We start from the raw sequence: 24,075 nt of genomic DNA on the forward strand, positions 1-24,075 counted from the left end.
ATCTATGCCTCTTATCATCTTGCACACCTCTATCAGGTCACTTCTCATCCTCCTTGTATCCTCAAAGAACTCCAGTTCATTTGTCAAATTGAACCATGATGGAACCGCCTTTCTCCAGATGTCTCACTATTTCTTCCTTAATGATATCTTTGAGCATTTTCCTGATAAGAGACAATAAACAAACTGGCTTATAGTTTCTTGCCTTTTGCCTACATTGCTTTTTAAACAGTAACATGCCATTTGCTGTCTTCCAATCTGCCAGGACATGCCTAGAGTCTGGAGAATTTTGGTTGATTATCACCAACACTTCTACTATAACTTCCACCATTTCTTTCAGTACCCAGGGATACACCCCACTGGGACCATGGGACTGGTCTACTTTTAAGCCCAATAGTTTGCTCATCATTACCTCTTTAGTGACAGTCATTGGGAGTAGTTAGGAGTAGGGGGTGGCGTGGCTCTGCTGGTAAAGAATGGCATCAAATCAGTGGAAAGATGTGACATAGGATCAGAAGATGTTGAATCCTTGTGGGTTGAGTTAAGAAACTGCAGGGGTAAAAGGACCCTGATGGCAGTTATATACAGGCATCCCAACAGTGGCTGGAATGTGAACCACAGATTACAATGGGAAATGGAAAAGGCGTGTCAAAGGGAGATGTTATGATAGTCATTGGAGATTTTAACATGCAGGTTGATTGGGAAAATCAGGTTGGTAATGGATCTCAAGGGACTGAGTTTGTTGAATGCCTACAAGATGGCTTTTCAGAGCAATTTGTTGTTGAGCCTACTACAGATCAGCTACTCTACATTGGGTGTTGTACAATGAACCAGAGGCGATTAGGGAGCTTGAGGTATTAAAAAAAAATCCTTAGGAGCCAGTGATCACAAAATGATTGAGCTCAACTTGAAATTTGATAGGGAGAAAGTAAAGTCTGACATAGCAGTATTTCAGTGGAGTAAGGGGAAATTATGGTGGTATGAGAGAGGAGTTGGCCAAAGTAAATTGGAAGGAGATGCTGGCAGGGATGACAGCAGAGCAGCAATAGCTTGAGTTTCTGGGAAAATGAGGAAGATGCAGGATAGATGTATTCTAAAAATGAAAAATACTCAAATGGCAAATCAAATCTAATGTAAAAGCATAAGCGAGGGCATACAACAAAGCAAGTATTAGTGGGAAGATTGAGGATTGGGAAGTTTTTAAAAACCTACAGAGCAACTAAAGAATCATTAGGAGGGAAAAAATGAAATATGAAAGCAAGCTAGCAAACAATATCAAAGTGGATAATAAAAGCTTGTTCAAATAGGTAAAAAATAAAAGAGAGATGAGAGTGGATATAGGACTGCTAGAAAATGAGACTGGAGAAATAATAACGGAAGATAAGGAGATGGCAGGAGAACTAAATAAGCATTTTGCATCGGTCTTCACTGTGGAAGACACTAGCAGTGTGTCAGATGTTGAAGGATATGAGGGAAGAGAAGTGAGTACAGTTACTATTACAAGAAAAGCTGAAAGACCTAAAGGTACATAAGTCACCGGACCAGAGGAACTGCACCCTAGGATGCAAAGGGACTTGGGCGTCCTTGTGCAGAACACCCTAAAGGTTAACTTTCAGGTTGAGTTGGTGGTGAGGAAGGCAAATGCAATGTTAGCATTCATTTCAAGAGGTCTAGAATACAAGAGCAGGGATGTGATGCTGAGGCTTTATAAGGCACTGGTGAGGCTTCACCTTAAATATTGTGGACAGTTTTGAGATCCTCTTCTAAGAAAAGATGTGCTGGTATTGGAGAAGGGTTCAGAGGAGATTCACAAGGATGATTCCGGGAATGAAAGGGTTATCATATGAGGAATGTTTGATGGCTCTGGGTCTGTACTCGCTGGAAATTAGAAGGATGGGGGGATTCTCATTGAATCCTTTTGAATGTTGAAGGGCCTAGCCAGACTGGATGTGGAAAAGATGTTTCCATGACAGCGAGTCCAGGGCAAGAGGGCACAGCATCAGGCATAGGTGCGTCCAAATTAAAGCAGAGCTGCGGATACATTTATTTACCCAGAGGTGATGAATTTGTAGAATATTTTATCACAGGCATTCGTGGAGGCCAGTCATTGGGTGTATTTAAGGCAGAGCTTGATAGGTTCTTGATTGGACACAACATCAAAGGTTACGGGGAGAAGGCCGGGGAGTGGGGCTGAGGAGGGGAAGAAAGGATTTGCCAAGATTAAATGGCGGAGCAGATTCGATGGGCCACATGGCCTAATTCTGCTCACGCCTTATTATCTTATGGTAAGTGTATGGAGGTCTGCCCACCCATCGCATCTGTAACATCTGCCTTTGGCATATTGGTCATATCCTCCATCGTGAAGACCGACACAAAATAGTCATTCAAGGCCTCGGCAATTTCCACATTACTCAATATTAAATCTCTCCTTCTCAACCTCCGAGAGACCTACGTTCACTCTAGCCACCCTTGTCCACTTTTAATTTTCTCTTTCCTTATTGCTTGCTTCGTGGTTTTCTGTTGATTTATAAAGTTTTCCCAATCCTCCATTTTCCCACTACTCTCAGTGACTTTGCATGCAAAAATTTATTCTTTGATGCCTTCCTTTAGAGAGTCATAGAGCAGTACAGCACAGAAACAGGCCCTTTGGCCCACCTTGTCCATGCTGATCTGACTTCTGCATAGTCACAAACACCTGGGCCTGGACCATAGCCCTCCAATCCCCACCCATCCACTGCCGATAGAAACATCCCTTAAATGTTACAATTGAACCCATATTCACCCCTTCTTCTGGCAGCTCGTTCCACGTTCTTACCACCTATGTCTCACCCAGCTCAAATCACCAGTTCTACCTCCTGTTACCCATGGTTGTGTAATCAACTTGATCTTCAAGTTCATCATTGACACCAGGCATTGGTCAGACCGCACTTGAATTATTCTAAGTAATTTTGGGTCCCTTAACTAACAAAGGATGTTCTGGCATTAGAGAAGGTCCAGAGGAGTTTCATGAGAGTGATCCCAGGAGTGAAAGGGTTAATGTATGAGGAGCGTTTGATGGTTCTGGGCCGGTATTCGCTGGGGGGGGGGGGATCTCATGGAAACCTACTGAATATTGAAAGTGGATGTGAAGTGAATATATTGTCACGCGTGGCTGTGGAGGCTAAGTCATTGAGTTTACTAAAAGTGGAGGTTAATAGGTTCTTGATTTGTCAGTGTGGCTAAGGAGGCAGGAGAATGGGGTTAAGAGGGATAATAAATCAGCCATGATGGAATGCGGAGCAGACTTGATGGGCTGAATGGCCCAATTCTGCTCCTATGTCTTATTGTCTTATGGTCTTAGATAAAAGAAAGAATACTGAGACCATGAGTTATGCAGAGCCCTTGAAAGTGAGTTTGTAGGTTGTAGAATTAGTCCAGAGTTGGAGTGAATTAAGTTATCCACACTGGTTCAGGAGCGTGATGGTTGGAGGGTAATAACTGTTCCTGGAGGGTTATGAAGGCTATGACTGAAGTTTCCTGTACCTTATTATGGGACTGAAGGCTCCTGTACCTCCTGGCCAATGGTAGCAGTGAGAAGAGAGCATGGCCTTTGATAATGGATAATGCTTTCTTGTGGCAACATGCTGTGTAAATGTGATTTGCCTGTTTTGGGCTGGGCTGTATCTGCCACTTTCTGTAGGCCTTTCCATTCTTGAGCACTGGTGTTTCCATTCCAGACCGTGATGCAAGCAGTTAGGATACTATGGTTAACACGAGAGGGCACAGGTTTAAGGTGCTTGGAAGTAGGTGCAGAGGAAATGTCAGGGGTAAGCAGAGAGTGGTGAGTGCGTGGAATGGGCTTCCGGCAAATGATAGGGTCTTTTAAGAGACTCCTGGATAGCTACATGGAGCTTAGAAAAATAGAGGGAAATGGGTAACCCTTGGTAATTTCTAAAGTAAGTACATGTTCAGCACAGCATTGTGGGCCGAAGGGCCTATATTGTGCTGTAGGTTTTCGATGTTTCTATGTTTCCACTCTCCACTGTGCATCTACTGACCATCTTCTATCCTTCCTGCCCAGAGTCTGGCCTGGGAAAGCCTTTCATTTGACAGTCCTGTTTCCTGAATCACAATGGGAAGCATGATTGCCTTTGTCCATCCACCTTCTCTCTTTAACACCATCTGTGCGTTCAGTGGTAACAGCCATTTCTGGAGGCCTTTCACCTGACTATCCTGTCTCTTGGTTACAGAGGGAGGAAACTGCGGCTGTTGTTTCTGGTCACCGTCTGGCTGTGTGCAGCAGTACTTCCAGGCTACGTGGTGGGCAGCTTCTTGTTCTCCCTGACACCGATGAATGGAAACGCGGCAGGTGTGTGCCTATGGCTCCCTGCGCTGTGCGTTCCTGGCTGAGGAATGGCCTCTGCATGGACACAGACTGAAGATTTACACAGCCTCTGCAGGGCTGCACATGTCCACTGGGAGCTGGTGCTGTCTCCTAAGTAAAATCTCTGCTTCCACTTTGAAACAAATTGGAAGCAGCTGTCTGGAAAGTGAGCCCCAATTGGATAGTCTATTAATTTTTACAAGCATACGTTAAAGCTACTGCATAAGAGTTAACATGATGTTTGCAAGAAGCAGAAATCACTGGACCACCGTGTCAGAGAAGTGTAAGGGGTTTGGAGTTAGAGAGATCTTGCTCCACCTATCTTGGTTAAGGGAAACTCCAGGAAGAGGTAATTTCTGATTTTATTGCTACGGCTGTTTGCTCCCCTCTGTCTATCACTGACTGTGCTACTGGCAGTCAGGAAGGTGGTTCCCACTTTACAGGGTCCCATTCAAGTTTAATTGTCATTCAACCATACATGAACAGCCATGAATACAGCTAGCTAAAACAGCTTTACTCCTGGGCCAAGGTGCAAAGCACAGTAGCAACAGTCATACATAACACAAGGCAGGTATAGCACATATAAAAACCAAGTAAGCATAGAGTCTCGCAGAAATATATAACCAAGATCTCTGAGTGACATGACCTGTAAATTGATGGTGCATGGATGTTGTCAGTAACAAACAGAACTCAGCAGTTCACAGACGAACGCACACATGCAATTCAGCTTGTCATTCCACTGAGCGAACACTGGAGAGCAGCATTGATGGAAGGGGGCCAGCCCCCCCATTCCAGCTACGCTGTCTCTGGTGCTTCCTCTTCTGAGCAGCTGCAATAGGCGACACTGCGGCGTGAGGCCTGGTCCGCGCTACAACCGAGACCATGCGGCCCCCTGCCGTTGGACTTTCCAATAAACCAGTGAACTGGACTCACAGTATTCTACACTACCAAATCTCCAATAGGGTCTTGCGATCACAAGAAAAATGTACAAGACAATCACTTACTGTTAGACTGCACACCACCCTCATGCATCGACCCTGGCACCTCTCTCCAGCAGGCAGCAACATGTCCACACCAAGTCCAGCTCCTCCTCCGACGAGCAGCTTGCTGATAGGGTTGACCTGCCATACCTAAAGTTCTTAATGTCCAGTGTTTGTAAAAAAATACATTTAAGAAGACATTGTGAACCTTTTTTTAATTGCTTTAGCAAAACGCCCTTTGGCCTGACTCATCCATACGGAGCAAGATCAATGTGGGGTTGGGGGGGGGGGGGGCGACATAGTACTGGCATGGATAGAGAAAAGGCTGACAGGCAGGAGGCAGTGAGTAGGAATAAAGGGGGCCTTCTATGGTTGGCTGCCAGTGACTAGTTCCACAGGTGTCAGTATTGGGACCGCCACTCTTCACATTGTTTGTCAATGATTTAGATAATCGAATTGACGGCTTTGTGACAAAGTTTGCAGATGATATGAAGATAGGTGGAGGGGTAGGTAGTGCTGAGGAAGCAATGCGATTGCAGCAGGACTTAGACAAATTGGAAGAATGGGCAAAAAAGTGGCAGATGGAATACAGTGTTGGGAAATGTATGATAATACATTTTGGTAAAAGGAACAACAGTGTGGACTATTATCTAAATGGGGAGAAGATTCAAATATCAGACCTGCAGAGAGACTTAAGAGTCCTTGTGCAAGACTCCCAGAAGGTTAATTTACAGGTGACAGAGGCACCATCAGGTTGGGGGCTGCCTCTGCTGTCACGATGAGGCCACTCAGGTTGGGGGAACAACACCTTATATTCTGTCTGGGTAGCCTCCAACCTGATGGCATGAACATCGATTTCTCAAACTTCCAGTAATACTCCCCCATCCCCTTTTCCCCATTCCCCATTCCCTTTTCCCTCTCTCACTTTATCTCCTTGCCTGCTCATCACCTCCCTCTGGTGTTCCTCCCCCCTTTTCTTTCTTCTATGTCCTTCTGTCCTTTCCTAGTAGATATCCCCTTCTCCAGACCTGTGTTTCTTTCACCAATCACCTTCCCAGCTCTTTACTTCACCCCTCCCCTCCTGTTTTCACCTATCACCTTGTGTTTCTCCCTCCCCCCCCCCAACCTTTTAATTCTACTCCTCATCTTTCTTTCTCCGGTCCTGCCGAAGGGTCTCAGCCTGAAAAGTTGACTGTACCCTTTCACATAGATGCTGCTTGGGCTACTGAGTTCGTCCAGCATTTTGTGTGTGTTGCTTGGACTTCCAGCATCTGCAGATTTTCTCTTGTTTGTAAATGCAATGTTGGCATTTATTTCAAGGGAAATAGAATATAAAAATAAGGAGCTAATACTGAGGTTTTAGAAGACACTAGTCAGACCACACTTGAGGTATTGTCAACAGCTTTGGGCCCCTTATCTCAGAAAGGAAGTGTTGTCATTGGAGAGAGTCCAGAGGAGGTTCATGAGGATGACTCCGGGAATAAAGGGGTTAACATATGAGGAGCATTTGACAACTTTCGGCCTGTACCCACTGGAATTTAGAAGAATGTGGGTGGATCTCATTGAAACCTACCAAATGTTGAGAGGGCTAGATAGGGTGGATGTGGAGAGGATGTTTTCTCTGGTGGGGGTATCCAGAACTAGAGGGCACAGCCTCAGAATTGAGGGGTGAACCTTTTAGAACAGAAATAAGGAGGAATTTTTTTAGCCAGAGAGTAGTGAATCTGTGGAATGCTCTGCTACAGACTGCAGTGAAGGCCAAGTTCGTGGGCATATTTAAGGCAGAATTTGATCGTTTCCTGATTGGTCAGGGGCATCAAAGGATATAGCAAGAAGGCAGGAGTATGGGGTTGAGTGGGATCCGGAATCAGCAACGTTGGAATGGTGGAGCAGACTTGATGGGCTGAATGGCCTAATTCTGCTCCTATATGGATATGCACCTTGTACAGTGAATGGAAGGATATGGAGAATATACAGAGAATGGAATAATATAGACTTATGTTTCACAAGAGGCGGGTTGGTAGACGCTGAGTTTAGCTGCAGCCTATCATAGTCTTCCATCTCATTGCTAATGATGTGCAGGTGCTGGAGAGGGTCCAGAGGAGACTCATGGGAATGAAAGGGTTAACATACGAGGAGTGATTGATGGCACTGGGCCTGTACTTGCTGAAGTTTAGGAGAATGAATGGGGATCTCACTGAAGTCTATTGAATATTGAAAGGCCCAGAAAGAGGCTAGAGTTCAAAATAAATTTATTAACAAAGTACATATATATAACCTGATTCAAAGACTCAAAGATTCATTTTATTATCAAAGTATGCAACTCTGAAATTCTGCCATTCTCTGGGCAGTCATGAAACCAAGAAAGAAAAGAAAGGCAGCACAATCATCAAACCTCAAATCCTACCTCCCCACAAAAAAAAACAAACAAAAATGGAACAGACGCATCAACCCCCAACTCCCTCCTCCTGCACAAAACTCAAGCACAACAGATCAGATACATCAACACCCAAATCACTCCCCCGCACAAAAAAAAACATGAATAAAATGGATCAGGCACATCGACCCCCAAATCTTTTCCCCTGCACAAAAAAAAACACGAATAAAACAGATCAGGCACATTGATCCCCAAATCCCTCCCCCAGCACAAAAAAACTGAACAAAATGGATCAGGCATATTAACCCCCAAATCCCTCCCCCAGCACAAAAAAACTGAATGTAATGGATCAGAACATTGTTCCCCAAAATCCCTCCCCACGCACAAAAAAAAACTAACAAAACAAATCAGGCACAACCACCCCCAAATCCCTTGTCCCACGCAAAAAAACATGAACAAAATGGTTTAGGCACATCACCCCAAATCCCTCCCCCTGCACAAAAACTGAACAAAGTGGATCAGAACATCGTTCCCCAAATCCCTCCCCCCTGCACAAAAATAGGAATAGAATGAAGTGGAGGATAAATGCGTGCTGAGGGATTGGAGCAGGGGGCAGTGATTCAGATTTCTGGATCATTGGGACCTCTTTTGGGGCAGGTGTGACCTGTACAAAAAGGACGGGTTACACTTGAATCCCAGGGGGAACAATATCCTGGTGGGGAGATTTGCTAAGGCTATTGGGGAGAGTTTAAACTAGAATTGCTGGGGGGTGGGGATCAAGCAGAAGAGACTGGGGAAGGGGAGGTTGGCTCACAAATAGAGAAAGATTGCAGACAGTGCGAGAGGGAGGATAGGCAGGTGATAGAAAAGGGACGCGCTCAGACCGATGGTTTGAGTTGTGTCTATTTTAATGCAAGGAGTATTGTGAACAAAGCTGGTGAGCTTAGAGCGTAGATCAGTACTTGGAGCTATGATGTGGCCATGACAGAGACTTTGATGGCTCAGGGACAGGAATGGTTACTTCAAGTACAGGGATTTAGATGTTTCAGAAAGGACAGGGAGGGAGGCAAAAGAGGTGGGGGTGTGGCACTGTTGATCAGAGATAGTGTCACGGCTGCAGAAAAGGTGGACGTTATGGAGGGATTGTCTACGGAGTCTCTGTGAGTGGAGGTTAGTAACAGGAAGGGGTCAATAACTTTGCTGGGTGTTTTTTATAGATCACCAAATAGTAACAGGGATATCGAGGAGCAGATAGGGAAACAGATCCTGGAAAGGTGTAATAATAACAGAGTTGTCATGATGGGAGATTTTAATTTCCTAAATATCGATTGACATCTCCCTAGAGTAAGGGGTTTAGATGGGGCAGAGTTTGTTAGGTGTGTTCAGGAAGGTTTCTTGACACAATATGTAGATCAGCCTGCAAGAGGGAAGACTGTACTTGATTTGGTATTGGGAAATGAACCTGGTCAGGTGTTAGATCTCTCAGTGGGAGAGCATTCTGGAGATAGTGATCATAATTCTACCTCCTTTACAATAGCATTAGAGAGAGATAGGAACAGACAAGTTAGAAAAACGTTTAATTGGAGTAAGGGGAATTATGAGGCTATCAGGCAGGAACTTGGAAGCTTAAATTGGGAACAGATGTTCTCAGGGAAAAGTACGGAAGAAATGTGGCAAATGTTCTAGGGGATATTTGTGTGGAGTTCTGCATATGTACGTTCCAATGAGACAGGGGAGTTATGGTAGTGTACAGGAACTGTGGTGTACGAAGGCTGTAATAAATCGAGTCAAGAAGAAAAGAAAAGCTTACGAAAGGTTCAGAGAGCTAGGTAATGATAGAGATCTAGAGGGTTATAAGGCTAACAGGAAGGAGCTTAAGGAGGAAATTAGGACAGCCAGAAGGGGCCATGAGAAGGCCTTGGTGGGCAGGATTCAGGATAAACCCCAAGGCATTCTACAAGCATGTGAAGAGCAAGAGGATAAGACGTGAAAGAATAGGACCTATCAAGTGTGACAGTGGGAAAGTGTGTATGGAATGGGAGGAAATAGCAGAGGTACTTAATGAATACTTTACTTCAGTATTCACTATGGAAAAGGATCTTGGTGATTGTAGTGATGGCTTGCACCAGACTGAAAAGCTTGAGCATGTAGATATTAAGGGAGAGGATGTGCTGGAGCTTTTGGAAAGCATCAAGTTGGATAAGTCACCAGTACTGGATGAGATGTACCCCAGGCTACTGTGGGAGGCGTGGGAGGAGATTGCTGAGCCTCTGGTGATGATCTTTGCGTCATCAATGGGGACGGGAGAGGTTCCGGAGGATTGGAGGGTTGTGGATGTTGTTCCCCTATTCAAGAAAGGGAGTAGGGATAGCCCAGGAAATTATAGACCAGTGCGTCTTACTTCAGTGGTTGGTAAGTTGTTAGAGAAGATCCTGAGAGGCAGGATTTATGAACATTTGGAGAGGTATAATATGATTAGGAATAGTCAGCATGACAAGGGCAGGTTGTGCCTTACGAGCCTGATTGAATTTTTTGAGGATGTGACTAAACACATTGATGAAGGTAGAGCAGTAGATGTAGTGTGTATATGGATTTCAGCAAGGCATTTGATATGGTACCCCATGCAAGGCTTATTGAGAAAGTAAGGAGGCATGGGATCCAAGGGGACCTTGGTTTGTGGATCCAGAACTGGCTTGCCCACACGAAGGCAAAGAGTGGTTGTAGTTGGGTTATATTCTGCATGGAGGTTGATGACCAGTGGTGTGCCTTGGGGATCTGTTTTGGGACCCTTACTCTTCGTGATTTTTATAAATGACCTGGATGAGGAAGTGGAGGGATGGGTTAGTAAATTTGCTGATGACACAAAGGTTGGGGGTGTTGTGGATAGTGTGGAGGGCTGTCAGAGGTTACAGCAGGACATTGATATGATGCAAAACTGGGCTGAGAAGTGGCAGATGGAGTTCAACCCAGATAAGTATGAAGTGGTTCATTTTGGTAGGTCAAATATGATGTCAGAATATAGTATTAATGATAAGACTCATTGGCAGTGTGGAGGATCAGAGGGATCTTGGGGTCCGAGTCCATAGGATGCTCAAAGCTGCTGCACAGGTTGACTCTGTGGTTAAGAAGGCATACGGTGTATTGGTCTTCATCAATCGTGGAACTGAATTTAGGAGCCAAGAGGTAATGTTGCAGCTATATAGGACCCTGGTCAGACCCCACTTGGAGTACTGTGCTCAGTTCTGGTCACCTCACTACAGGAAGGATGTGGAAACCATAGAAAGGGTGCAGAGGAGATTCACAAGGACGTTGCCTGGATTGGGGAGCATGCCTTATGAAAATGCTTTATGAGCATGCCTTGGAGTGACGGAGGATGAGAGGTGACCTGATAGAGATGTATAAGAAGATGAGAGGGATTGATCATGTGGATAGTCAGAGGCTTTTTCCCAGGGCTGAAATGGCTGGCACAAGAGGGCACAGGTTTAAGGTGCTTGGGAGTAGGTACAGAGGAGATGTCAGGGGGAAGTTTTTTACCCAGAGAGTGGTGAGTGCATGGAATGGGCTGCCGGCAACGGTGGTGGAGGTGGAAACGATAGGGTCTTTTAAGAGTCGTTTTGATAGGTACATGGAGCTTGGAGAAATAGAGGGCTGTGGGTAAGCCTAGGTAATTTCTAAGGTAGGAACATGTTCAGCACAACTTTGTGGGCCACAGGGCCTGTATTGTGCTGTAGGTTTTCTATGTTTCTGAAAAAACTAACAAAACGGATCAGGCACAACCACCCCAAATCCCTCCCCCCCACAAAAAACTGAACAAAATCACTCAGGCACATCGACACCTAAATCCCTCCCCTCCCCCCGCACAAAAACTGAACAAAATTGATCAGGTACATCGACACCCAAATCCCTCCCCCCACACAAAAATTCAACAAAACGGACCAGAACATCGTTCCCCAAATCCCTCCCCCGCACAAAAGACAAACAAAACAGATCAGGCACAACCACCCCCAAATCCCTCCTCCCACACATAAAGACATGAACAAAATGGATCAGACACATCACCCAAAATACCCGCCCCGCTCAAAAACTGAACCAAATAGATCAGCCACATCACCCCCCCCCCCAATCCCTCCTCTTGCACAAAAAACGCACAAAACAGATCAGGCACACAACTCCCAAATCCTCCCTCCCGTACAAAATAATGAACAAAATGGATCAGGCACGTCATTCCCACAAAACCTTCCTCCTGCAAAAAAACCCAGGAAGATGTGTGTAAAATCACAGAATATAAAAACTATATTCTGATATTTACTGGTGGTTGAGCCAGTCTATGTATTCTCCACCACACATCTAGAGAAGTCTGACAAAATTTTAGATAACATGCCAAATATATGCAAACTTCTAAGAAAGTCGAGGTGCTGCTTTGCTTTTTTTATGATGGCTGGACCCAGGACAGAATGGATGTGGAGAGGATGTTTCCTTTCGTGGCGGAGTCTTGGACCAGGGGGCACACCCTATAGAACAGAAAAGAGGAGGAATTTGTTTAGCCAAAGGGTGGTGAATGCATGGTTATTGAAGTTATTATCACTTTCCTGTCAGTTTGAACCAATCTGGCCATTCTCCTCTGACTCTTTCATTGACAAAGCATCTTCACCCACAGAACTGCCACTTGCTGGGTGTTTTTTTTTTGCTTTTTGCACCGTTGTCTGTAAACTATAGAACATACAACATAGAATAGTACAGCACAGTACAGGCCCTTCAGCCTCACTGTTGTGCCGACCCTTAAACCCTGCCTCCCATATAACCCTCCACCTTAAATTCCTCTATATACCTGTCTAGTAGTCTTTTAAATTTCATGAGTGTATCTGCCTCCACCACTGACTCAGGCAGTGTATTCCACGCACCAACCACTCTCTGAGTAAAAAACCTTCCTCTAATATCCCCTTTGAACTTCCCATCCCTTACCTTAAAGCCATGTCCCCTTGTATTGAGCAGTGGTGCCCTGGGGAAGAGGCACTGGCTGTCCACTCTATCTCTTCCTCCTAATATCTCGTACACCTCTATCATGTCTCCTCTCATCCTCCTTCTCTCCAAAGAGTAAAGCCCTAGTTCCCTTAGTCTCTGATCATAATGCATACTCTCTAAACCAGGCAGCATCCTGGTAAGTCTCCTCTGTACCTTTTCCAATGCTTCCATATTCTTCCTATAGTGATGCGACCAGAAACCATAGAAACTATAGCACAGAAACAGGCCTTTTGGCCCTTCTTGGCTGTGCCAAACCATTTTCTGCCTAGTCCCACTGACTGCACACGGACCATATCCCTCCAGACACCTCCCATCCATGCATCTGTCCAATTTATTCTTAAATGTTAAAAAAGAACCCGCATTTACCACCTCGTCTGGCAGCTCATTCCATACTCCCACCACTCTCTGTGTGAAGAAGCCCCCTCTAATGTTCCCTTTAAACTCTTGCCCCCTCACCCTTAACCCATGTCCTCTGGTTTTTTTCTCCCCTTGCCTCAGTGGAAAAAGCCTGCTTGCATTCACTCTATGTATACCCATCATAATTTTATATACCTCTATCAAATCTCCCCTCATTCTTCTACACTCCAGGGAATAAAGTCCTAACCTATTCAACCTTTCTCTGTAACTGAGTTTCTCAAGTCCCGGCAATATCCTTGTAAACCTTCTCTGCACTCTTTCAACCTTATTTATATCCTTCCTGTAATTTGGTGACCAAAACTGAACACAATACTCCAGATTGGCCTCACCAATGCTTTATACAACCTCATCATAACATTCCAGCTCTTATACTCAATACTTTGATTAATAAAGGCCAATGTGTCAAAAGCTCTCTTTACGACCCTATCTATCTGTGACGCCACTTTTAGGGAATTTTGTATCTGTATTCCCAGATCCCTCTGTTCCACTGCACTCCTCGGTGCCTTACCATGAACCCTGTATGTTCTACCTTGGTTTGTCCTTCCAATGTGCAATACCTCACACTTGTCTGTATTAAACTCCATCTGCCATTTTTCAGCCCATTTTTCCAGCCGGTCCAAGTCCCTCTGCAGGCTCTGAAAACCTTAGTCACTGTCTACTACACCTCCAATCTTTGTATCATCAGCAAATTTGCTGATCCAATTTACCACATTATCATCCAGATTATTGATATAGATGACAAATAACAATGGACCCAGCACTGATCCCTGTGGCACACCACTAGTCACAGGCCTCCACTCTGAGAAGCAATTCTCTACTACCACTCTTTGGCTTCTTCCATTGAGCCAATGTCTAATCCAATTTACCACCTCTCCATGTATACCTAGCGACTGAATTTTCCTAACTAACCTCCCATGCAGGACCTTGTCAAAGGCCTTACTGAAGTCCATGTAGACAATATCCACTGCCTTCCCTTCATCCACTTTTCTGGTAACCTCCTCGAAAAACTCCAATAGTTTGGTCAAACATGACCTACCATGCACAAAGCCATGTTGACTCTCCCTAATAAGTCCCTGTCTATCCAAATGCTTGTAGATTCTGTCGCTTAGTACTCCCTCCAATAACTTACCTACTACTGACGTTAAACTTACTGGCCTATAATTTCCCGGATTACTTCTTGATTCTTTTTTAAACAACGGAACAACATGAGCCACTCTCCAATCCTCCGGCACCTCACCTGTAGACAGCGACATTTTAAATATTTCTGCCAGGGCCCCTGCAATTTCAGCACTAGTCTCCTGGACACAGTACTCCAAGTGTGGCCTAACCAGAGTTTTATAGAGCTGCATCATTACCTCACGACTCTTAAACTCTATCCCTCAACTTATGAAAGCTAACACCCCATAAGCTTTCTTAACTACCCTTTCCACCTGTGAGGCAACTTTCAGAGATCTGTGGACATGTGCCCCCAGATCCCTCTGCTCCTCCACACTACCAAGTATCCTGCCATTTACTTTGTACTCTGCCTTGGAGTTTGTCTTCCAAAGTGTACCACCTCACACTTCTCTGGGTTGAACTCCATCTGCCACTTCTCAGCCCACTTCTGCATCCTATCAATGTCTCTCTGCAATCTTCGACAACCCTCTACACTGTCTACAACACCATCAACCTTTGTGTCGTCTGCAAACTTGTCAACCCACCCTTCTACCCCCTTGTCCAGGTCGTTAATAAAAATCATGAAAAGTAGAGGTCCCAGAACCGATCTTTGTGGGACACCACTAGTCACAATCCTCCAGTCCGAATGTACTCCCTCCATCACGACCCTCTGCTTTCTGCAGGCAAGCCAATTCTGAATCCACTTGGCCAAACTTCCCTGGATCCCATGCCTTCTGACTTTCTGAATAAGCCTACCGTGTGGAGCCTTGTCAAATGCCTTACTAAAATCCATATAGATCATATCCACTGCGCTACTCTCACCTATATGCCTGGTCACCTCCTCAAAGAACTCTATCAGGCTTGTTAGACACGATCTGTCCTTCACAAAGCCATGCTGACTGTCCCTGATCTGACCATGATTCTCTAAATGCCCATAGATCCTATCTCTAAGAATCTTTTCCAACAGCTTTCCCACCACAGACATAAGGCTCACTGGTCTATAATTACCCAGAATATCCCTACTACCTTTTTTGAACAAAGGGACAACATTCGCCTCCCTCCAATCCTCCGTTACCATTCCCATGGACAACGAGGACATAAAGATCCTAGCCAGAGGCTCAGCAATCTGTTCCCTCGCCTCGTGGAGCAGCCTGGGGAATATTCCGTCAGGCCCCTGGGACTTATCCGTCCTAATGTATTTTAACAACTCCAACACCTCCTCTCCCTTAATATCAACATGCTCCAGAACATCAACCTCACTCATATTGTCCTCACCAAGAGAACATTGTTTGTGAAAATCCCAGGAGATCAGCCATTTCTGAGATACTCAGACCACTTCGTCCATAGTCAAAGTCAGTTAGATGACATTTCTTCCCCATTTTGATGTTTGGTCTCAACAACTACTGAAGCTCCTGACCATATCTGTGTGCTTTTATGCATTGAGTTGCTGCCACATGATCAGCTGATTAGATCTTTGCATTAATGAGCAGGTGTACTGGTGTAAAGTGGCCACTCAGCGTACTTGTGCCTCATTCGGTTAACTGTGTCCTCAAAAGACGAACATGACAGAAACACAGCAACACGCAGGAAAACACCAGCAGAACGAGTGGAGAGTGGAGACTGTCACAGAGGTCTGTGAAGCATGAGAGAGTTGTTGGAACTGGTGGGAGGTCAGTGAAATGGTCCCACACTAAGAGGACGGAGTTTGGATGTGCACCACAGGATCTGAAATTGTGCCCAGGCTGGACCCGCTGCAGTTCTACGAAATTTCCAGATCTGGGGGCAGGGGGAATCTAACACGACAAATGAGTTGTCCCAAGGTGGATTCAGCTGTGAGGAGACAGTAAGCTGGACTTGACAATGTAGCTTGCATTAAAGAGCGAGCCTGATGTAGGTGCTGATCTCTTACATACAGCTCCTGTGTGAGACATGTAGAATGGTGAAGGTAAAACTGCCCTCCCGCTGCAGTGTAATCCAGAGTACACGGACAAACTATGTCCTGCGTGATGATGTGTGTGTGGTATAGAGGGCCAGGCACTGGCAGTCAGCAGAGCACACATTTTATAACAGGACCCCCAGCAATCAGTGCTCGCAATGGTATACTGTACTTTGGTCTTTTGCTTATTGGTTGTTTGTTGGTGTTTGTGTGTTCTTTTTCAAAGATTCTTTTGTATATCTTTGTTCTTCCCGGAATGCCCGCAAGAAAATAGATCTCAGCATTGTCTATGGTGACAATTGTGTCGTTTGATAATAAATTTACTTTGAACTTTGAACTTTGAGGTAAGTCCTGTTCCTGTCATTGATCTGAAATTTACCAAACTGAGCTCTGGAGACATTGCAGGGTGTGTGAATCTTTGGAAACTTCTCCCCACCCAGAATAGTAAATGCTTTGTTGTTGAGAGAGCTCAGACTGGTGGAATTTCGTGGATCGGGGTATTTGATCAACCCTGTCATGGACGATCCCAAGCCTGGATGCAAAAGGAGGAGGGTTGGGCATGGGTCTAGCAACTCCATCTTGTAAAAACCCAGCACTACAGAAATGCCAACAGAAGCTCCAAAGACCTCATCCCTTTGATGGCCTCCAGCCTGAAAGGCTGAAAGACTGACCCAGGACAGACGACTCTGACGAGCTGCTGTTAGAGGCCGACGCCCCAGTAGGGGTGATGGATTCTGACGAGCTGCTGTTAGAGTCCGATGCCCCAGTAGGGGTGATGGATTCTGATGAGCTGCTGTTAGAGTCCGATGCCCCAGTAGGGGTGATGGATTCTGACGAGCTGCTGTTCGAGTCCGGTGCCCCAGTAGGGGTGGTGGATTCTGACGAGCTGCTGTTCGAGTCCGGTGCCCCAGTAGGGCTGATGGATTCTGACGAGCTGCTGTTCGAGGCCGATGCCCCAGTAGGGGTGATGGATTCTGACGAACTGCTGTTCGAAGCCGATGCCCCAGTAGGGGTGATGGATTCTGTCGAGCTGCTGTTCGAGGCTGATGCCCCAGTAGGGGTGATGGATTCTGTCGAGCTGCTGTTCGAGGCTGATGCCCCAGTAGGGGTGATGGATTCTGTCGAGCTGCTGTTCGAGGCTGATGCCCCAGTAGGGGTGATGGATTCTGACGAGCTGCTGTTCGAGGCCGATGCCCCAGTAGGGGTGATGGATTCTGATGAGCTGCTGTTCGAGGCCGATGCCCCAGTAGGGGTGATGGATTCTGTCGAGCTGCTGTTCAAGGCCGATGCCCCAGTAGGGGTGATGGATTCTGACGAGCTGCTGTTAGAGGCCGATGCCCCAGTAGGGGTGATGTGATGGATTCTGACAAGCTGCTGTTGGCAGGCGATGCCCCAGTAGGGCTGATGGATTCTGATGAGCTGCTGTTCGAGGCCGATGCCCCAGTAGGGGTGATAAGTTAAGAAGAAGAAGGGGCATTGAATCAGTGTAATTTTCAGGTGATTGAAGGGAAGTGTTTAGGAGGGATGTGCTGCCTATGATGATGGTAGAGGCAAGCACAACAGGGACACTTAAGAGTTCATAGGTAGGCACATGGATGATCGAAAAATGGGGAGCTCTATAGGAGGAAAAGGTTTGGAGTAGGTTAAACGGTCAGCACACCATCATGGGCTGAAGGGCCTGAACTGCTAAGTGCATGGATGATTGAGAAATGGAGTGCTGTGTGGAAGGGAAGTGTTGATTGATCTTGAAGGAGGTTTAAAGGTCAACACAACATCGTGGGCTGAAGGGCCTGAACTGAGCTGTAGTGTTCTATATTCAGTATCCAAGTGGTTTGAGACGCAGGATCAGAGCGGTAGAGCAAACTGAAGTGGGTGAATGGCTTTTCCTTTTCCTTGTTATGTTTCTCTCTTCTGCTGGAGAAGGTATTTGCATTTACGTCTTTGACCTCTGGAAACCACAAAAGCTCAAGCTCAGGGGACTCTGGTTAATTCTCCCAGAAACCTGCTCTTGCTGATGTCAGGATACAGACCAATGTGTGTGCCATAGTCTGGCATGGTGGAATCGCAGTGTACAGTACTGGGGATGTAACTATTTAATTTCAAAGTCTAGTTGTTGGAGGATACTGTGTTGTGTGGGGAATTTGCCAATTCTCATTAAGAGACTGTTTTTGTTATTGCACTCGGCTCCTGCCTGTTCCTGGCAAGGGCCTGTCTCTGTGATTGACCTGCTGAATATTGAGTGGAGGGGCAGTGGGCTATGCCTCCAACTTGTTGCACATTGTCCCCAGACAGTCCAAGACTGACTGTACCACAACCTCCAGGAGATGAAAGTGGCACCATGAACCTTCTTTGCTCCACAGAGTCAACACACAGAACCATAATGAGAATTCCTGTTACCTGTATGCACATACCAGTCCTGCCGAAGGGTCTTGGCCTAAAACGGCAACTGTACTTTTTATCCATGGATGCTGCCTGGCCTGCTGAGTCCCTCCAGCATTTTGTATGTGTGTTGCTTCGACTTCCAGCATCTGCAAGTTTTCTCTTGCTTGTTCATTCATGTTTCAGTCTGTCCCTAAAGCTCTGACATTCCCAGTCTTTTCTTGACAGATTTTCCAAATTCCCTTGCTTCACTGAACTTTTCCATCTATAACGCTGGAGTCATTATTCCATATTTTGCCCAAGCGCTGCAGTATTCTTACCTGGGACGTCCGTGCTGAAGAGTCCATGGGGGCTGAGTATTCTTGTCTGGGACGTTTGTGCTGAAGAGTCCATGGGGGCTGAGGTCCGTGCTGAAGAGTCCATGGGGGCTGAGTATTCTTGTCTGGGACGTCCGTACTGAAGAGTCCACGGGGGCCGAGTATTCTTGTCTGGGACGTCCCTGCTGAAGAGTCCAATGTCCATGCCTTTCTGATGTGGTTGAACAGAATGGTCTCAGCTTTGTCCAAGTTGCCCGGGGAACAAGATGGTTTCCAGACAATCACTCAATAAAGATACTTAGAATATTTTGTATATTTCTTTGGCAAATTTCTCATCTGAGCTGAGACAGTTGTAAAGATACACTTAGCGGTTAATGGCCAGAGCATAGAATGTGAGTTTGGGCAGACAGTTTAGCTGTGGGATCACTGGAGAAATGTCCCAATATATGTATGTCTCAGCTGTCTATCAACCACAGGATTGGGGAATCTGAAAAACATATAGTGCAGAATCAAGCCCTTCTGCCTACCTTGTCCATGCTGACCCTGATTCCTATCTATGCCAACCCAATTTGCTCCCATGAGGCCTGTATGCCTCTATAGGATATGACTGGAAACGTTGTGCAAAATCATTGCTGATTATACCAATCTTCTTGATCCCACCAAGTGAAACCAATTTAAAAGAGCTGTATGACTGTTGGACAAATGAGCAGTGTGAGGCCATTTGGCCCATCAAGTCTTCTCCGTCATTCCATCATGGCTGATTTATTATCCCTGTCAAACCCCATTGTCCTGTCTTCACCCAATAACCTGATCACCATAGCCGTCTCTGGCAACGAGTTCCATCCTCTGGCTAAAGAAATTCCTCCTCATCTCTGTTCTAAATGGACATCCCTCTATTCTGAGACTGTGCCCTCTGGTTCTGGGCTCGCTCACTATAGGAAACATTTACTCCACATCCACTCTATCTCAGCCTTTCAATATTCAATAAGTTTCAATGAGATCCCCCCCCCCGCTATTTTTCTAAACTCCAGCAAGAACAGGCCTAGAGTAATCTGCCAGGACTTGAGGGCCTGAATCACAGGGAGAGTTTGGACAGGCTAACCCTTTCTTCCTTGGAGCGTAGGGGACTGAGGGGTGTTCTTACAGAGGTCTAGAAAACCATGATGGGCGCAGGCTGGATGCACTCAATGTTTTCCCCAGGGAAAAGGAACCAAAAACTAGAGGGCACAGCTTTAGGGTGAGAGAGGGGAGAGACTTAATAAGGATCTGAGGGGAACTTTTTTCACTCACAGACTGATCAGTATATGAAATGAGCTGCCAGGAACGTCGATAGGAAAGGTTGCAAGGGAAATGGGCCAAATGTGACTAGTTTAACCGGGCACCTTGGTCAGCATGGCTGGGTTGGGCCGGACAGCCCGTTTTGTTGCTCTTTGACTCAGTGACTCTGAGCTCTGGATCGAGACATTCCCTGAGAAAAGGGGAAATGGCAGCAGAGACAGCAAACAGTTAACTGCCCAGGTTCTACTGGAAAGAGGCCAAGAACTTGTGGGTGGAAAAAATGCAAAACTATTTCTTTTTACAACACTGAAATCCCTCACCCAAAGAGAAATATGTACCACAAAAATGTTAAAGGGCATATTATACAAACCAGATAAGCAAGAGTGTGGAGTGTGCTGGGCACACACACATTAACAGAGACAGGGCAAGGAGCCGGGAGTGTGTCACAGACAGGTTAACAGTGCTGTGGGCGAGGTTACACGCTGTGTGTTAGTAAGCACATGGCCTTGTTAGTGACACCATTTGTCCAGTGCAACGTCATGGCACAGAATGTATGTATACCAATAATGCAGGTTCCCCCAGAACCTCTGAGAATTAAATCATAACCTGGGGACTAATGTCAGCTGTCAAACTGTGCCTCTTGCTAAATGAAACGTGCTGACCCAGGAAGGCTGCATCGGATCGGGTCTGTGTGTCTCTGGGGCAGATCGAGTAATCCGAATCTGTGATTTAGTAACCTGCAAGGAAAGTGCTTTCAGGGTAAGGACGGTGGGAGGCAGTGTGTACCCAAGCAAACAGGAAGGTGAAAGAACTATTCTGTAAAACCTACACACTGTTAAAAATGCTGCAGCTTTATAAGGTATTGGTCTGACTGCACTCGGAGTATTGTGAGCAGCTTTGGGCCCCTTATCTAAGAAAAGATATGCTGGCATTGTAGAGGGTTCAGAGGAGGTTGATGAGAATGATGTTTGGAATGAAAGGGTTAATGTATGAGGAGCAGTCGATGGCTCTAGGCCGTACTTGCTGCAATTCAGAAGAATCTGGGCTGGGGGGTTCTCATTGAATACTGAGAGGCCTAGATAGAGTGGCTGTGGAGAGGACATTTCCTAAAGTGGGGGAATCTAGGACCAGAGGGCACAGCCTCAGAATACAAGGATGTCTGTTTAGAACAGAGATGAGGAGGAATTTGTCTAGCCAGAGAATGGTGAATTTGTGGAATTCATTGCTACGGACAGCTGTGGTGGCCAAGTCGTTGGCTACATTTAAAGCGGAGGTTGATAGTTTCTTCATTAGTCAGGGCATTAAAGGTTACAGGACAAGGCAGGAGAATGGAATTGAGAAGGATAATAAATCAGTCATGATGGAATAGTAGAGTAGACTCAAGCCAAATATCCTAATTTTGCTCTTAGACAACGTTGGATCTGATTTAATTAAATCAAGATTCTGGTTGCCATGATCAAATGGATGTTGGTGTTGGGTTAAGCTAATAGCCTGTCATTACACTGTCTCATTCATGATATATTCACAGTCTCTATCTGTAGTGTTAGCATGAGGGTTATAAATAGGGTGCTCACTCCCATTAAACTGCTGGTCTCAGAATACCAACATGCTGCAGTAACACCTAAACCATCTCTCAAGGTCCTACACATGAGGAATTCTGCAGATGCTGGAAATTCAAGCAACTTTGATGTGTGTTGCTTCAAGGTCCTACAACAAGTTTGCAAAAATGCCATCCTTGAGGTTAATATTAATAAAATGTCAGGGTTTTATAAATATTAGTCTGTGAAAAATGGGTTTTGAAGTGAGATTAAGGTTATTGGTGCCAGTACATGTGAGAAGTCTTTCAGAGTGTTGACTGGCTATTCTCTTGTACCTAATAAAATGGCCGCTGACTGTATGTTCGTGGTCTTCTGCTGCTTTAGTTCATTTACTTCAAGGTTTGGCGTGTTGTGTGTTCAGAGATGCTCTTCTGCAAACCATTGTTGTTATTTGAATTACTGTCATCTTCCTGTCAGCTTGAACCAGTCTGGCCATTCTCCTCTGACCTCTCTCATTAACAAGGTATTTTTGCCCACAGAACTGCCCCTCATTATATGTTTTTATTTAATTTTTACACCATTCTCTGTAAACTCTTGAGACTGTTGTGCGTGAAAATCCCAGGAGATCAGCAGTTTCTGAGATACTCAAACCACCCTGTCTGACCAACAATTACTCCACAGTCAAATGTGATCATATTTCTTCCCTATTCTGATGTTTGGTCTGAACAACAACTGAATCTCTTGACCATGTCTACATGCTTTTATACATTGAGTTGCTGCCACATGATGGGCTGATTAGATATTTGCATTAATAAACAGGTGTACAGTGTATCGATTAAAGTAGCCTCTGAGAGTTACTCATTGGGAGCAGATGGATCTTTTTTAACCTACCTGCTGGGTTTCTAATGAAATCACATACTTGAGGGGGTTGGGGGGAGGAAGAGAATAGTGCTCTGTGATTAGACTTTCAACAGCCTGTCCCGGGTTGGAGGACCCAAGAACCTGTCCTGTGTGTGTGGACTTGTTTTGTTGTTGTTGCTGTTGTTTCTGATGTTCTGCTGAACATGGTGAGCATGCGATGTTGGCACTGGAATGTGTGGTGACACTTGCGGGCTGCCCCCAACACATCCTCAGGTGTGTTAGTTGTTAATGCAAACGTCACATTTCACTGTATGTTTTGATGACCACGTGATAAGTAAATGAATGTGAATTTGACTCACAGATTCACAGCTTGGTGTCTATGCTTGGATTAGTCAGAATGATTCTATGATGTCTTTGTGGATGAGCTGGTATATTGGTGATGCTGATGTAGATTGAAACCTGTGGATGTAGTGTTTGTTGAGTGAACACAGAACTGCATGAAGGAAGATTCTTTATCAAGGAGTTACTCTCACACAATCAGATTTATCACTGTGTTGCTGCTAAGATCAAAGACATTCTGGTCAGGAATAGCATGGCTCCACATTACAGGAGAGAGACTGCAGAGGGTGCGGAGTTTAAGAGGGCATCACTATGATTGGGGAATAAACGGAACAGCCAGGATCCAAAATGCAAGTCTGATCCCCGAGGTGGTGGCTTTGTCATCTGAAGGTCCATCAGATGAGGCTAGTGGTCTCAGAGTTCAGGGGCACAAGAGATGATCTCAAACATGCCAATGTCTAGACGCTCAACTGTGTAGATGTGTTGAACGTTTGCTCCTTCCCTTCCTCCTTCCTCTCAATCTTATAGCCCTCCTCCTTTGACCTCTGCTCCACAACTCCAAACGCAAATCTCCAAGCTCCAACCTTTGACTGACCTCCAACCTTTGACCTTAAAACTCAGTTCTCCCACCTTTGACCTCTGATCTCCCAGATTTGACCTTTGACCTCCAACTTCCACCTCAACTTCCAACCTCTCGCCTTCAACCTCCCACCTCCAACTTCTGGCCTTCCATCTCTAGCCTCCCACTTTCAATTTCCAACCTCCATCCTCGGACGTCCAACCTCCAAACTCTGACCTTTAAACACCAACCTCCTACCCTTTTCCTCTGACCTTTCATCTCCTACAACCAACCTCAAACCTCCCACCTTCAAAATCCCTCCTCTCAACACTGACTTCCGACCTCCAACTTCCCACCTCTGACCTTCGCCCTCCAACCTCCCACCTCCAACCTCTCACCTCCAACCTCTGCACACTAAACTCTGATCTCCGACCTCCAACATCCCACCTTCAACCTCCAACCTCTGACCTCTGTCCTCCGACTTCCACCTCTGATCTCCTGCATCCAACCTCTGACCTCCAACCTCCAACCTCCCTCCTCCAGCCTCCAACCTCCAA

General features: G+C 45.6%; 1 protein-coding gene across 1 annotated transcript in view; it reads left to right on the plus strand.

The window, feature by feature from the left end:
- The window catches only part of LOC140202461 (uncharacterized), a 349,311-nt gene that overhangs the window by 178,969 nt on the left and 146,267 nt on the right, over window positions 1–24,075 (plus strand). The gene's annotated exons all lie outside the window — the stretch shown is intronic.

This window comes from Mobula birostris, chromosome 9 (assembly GCF_030028105.1).
Source record: "Mobula birostris isolate sMobBir1 chromosome 9, sMobBir1.hap1, whole genome shotgun sequence".
NCBI lineage: Eukaryota > Metazoa > Chordata > Chondrichthyes > Myliobatiformes > Myliobatidae > Mobula > Mobula birostris.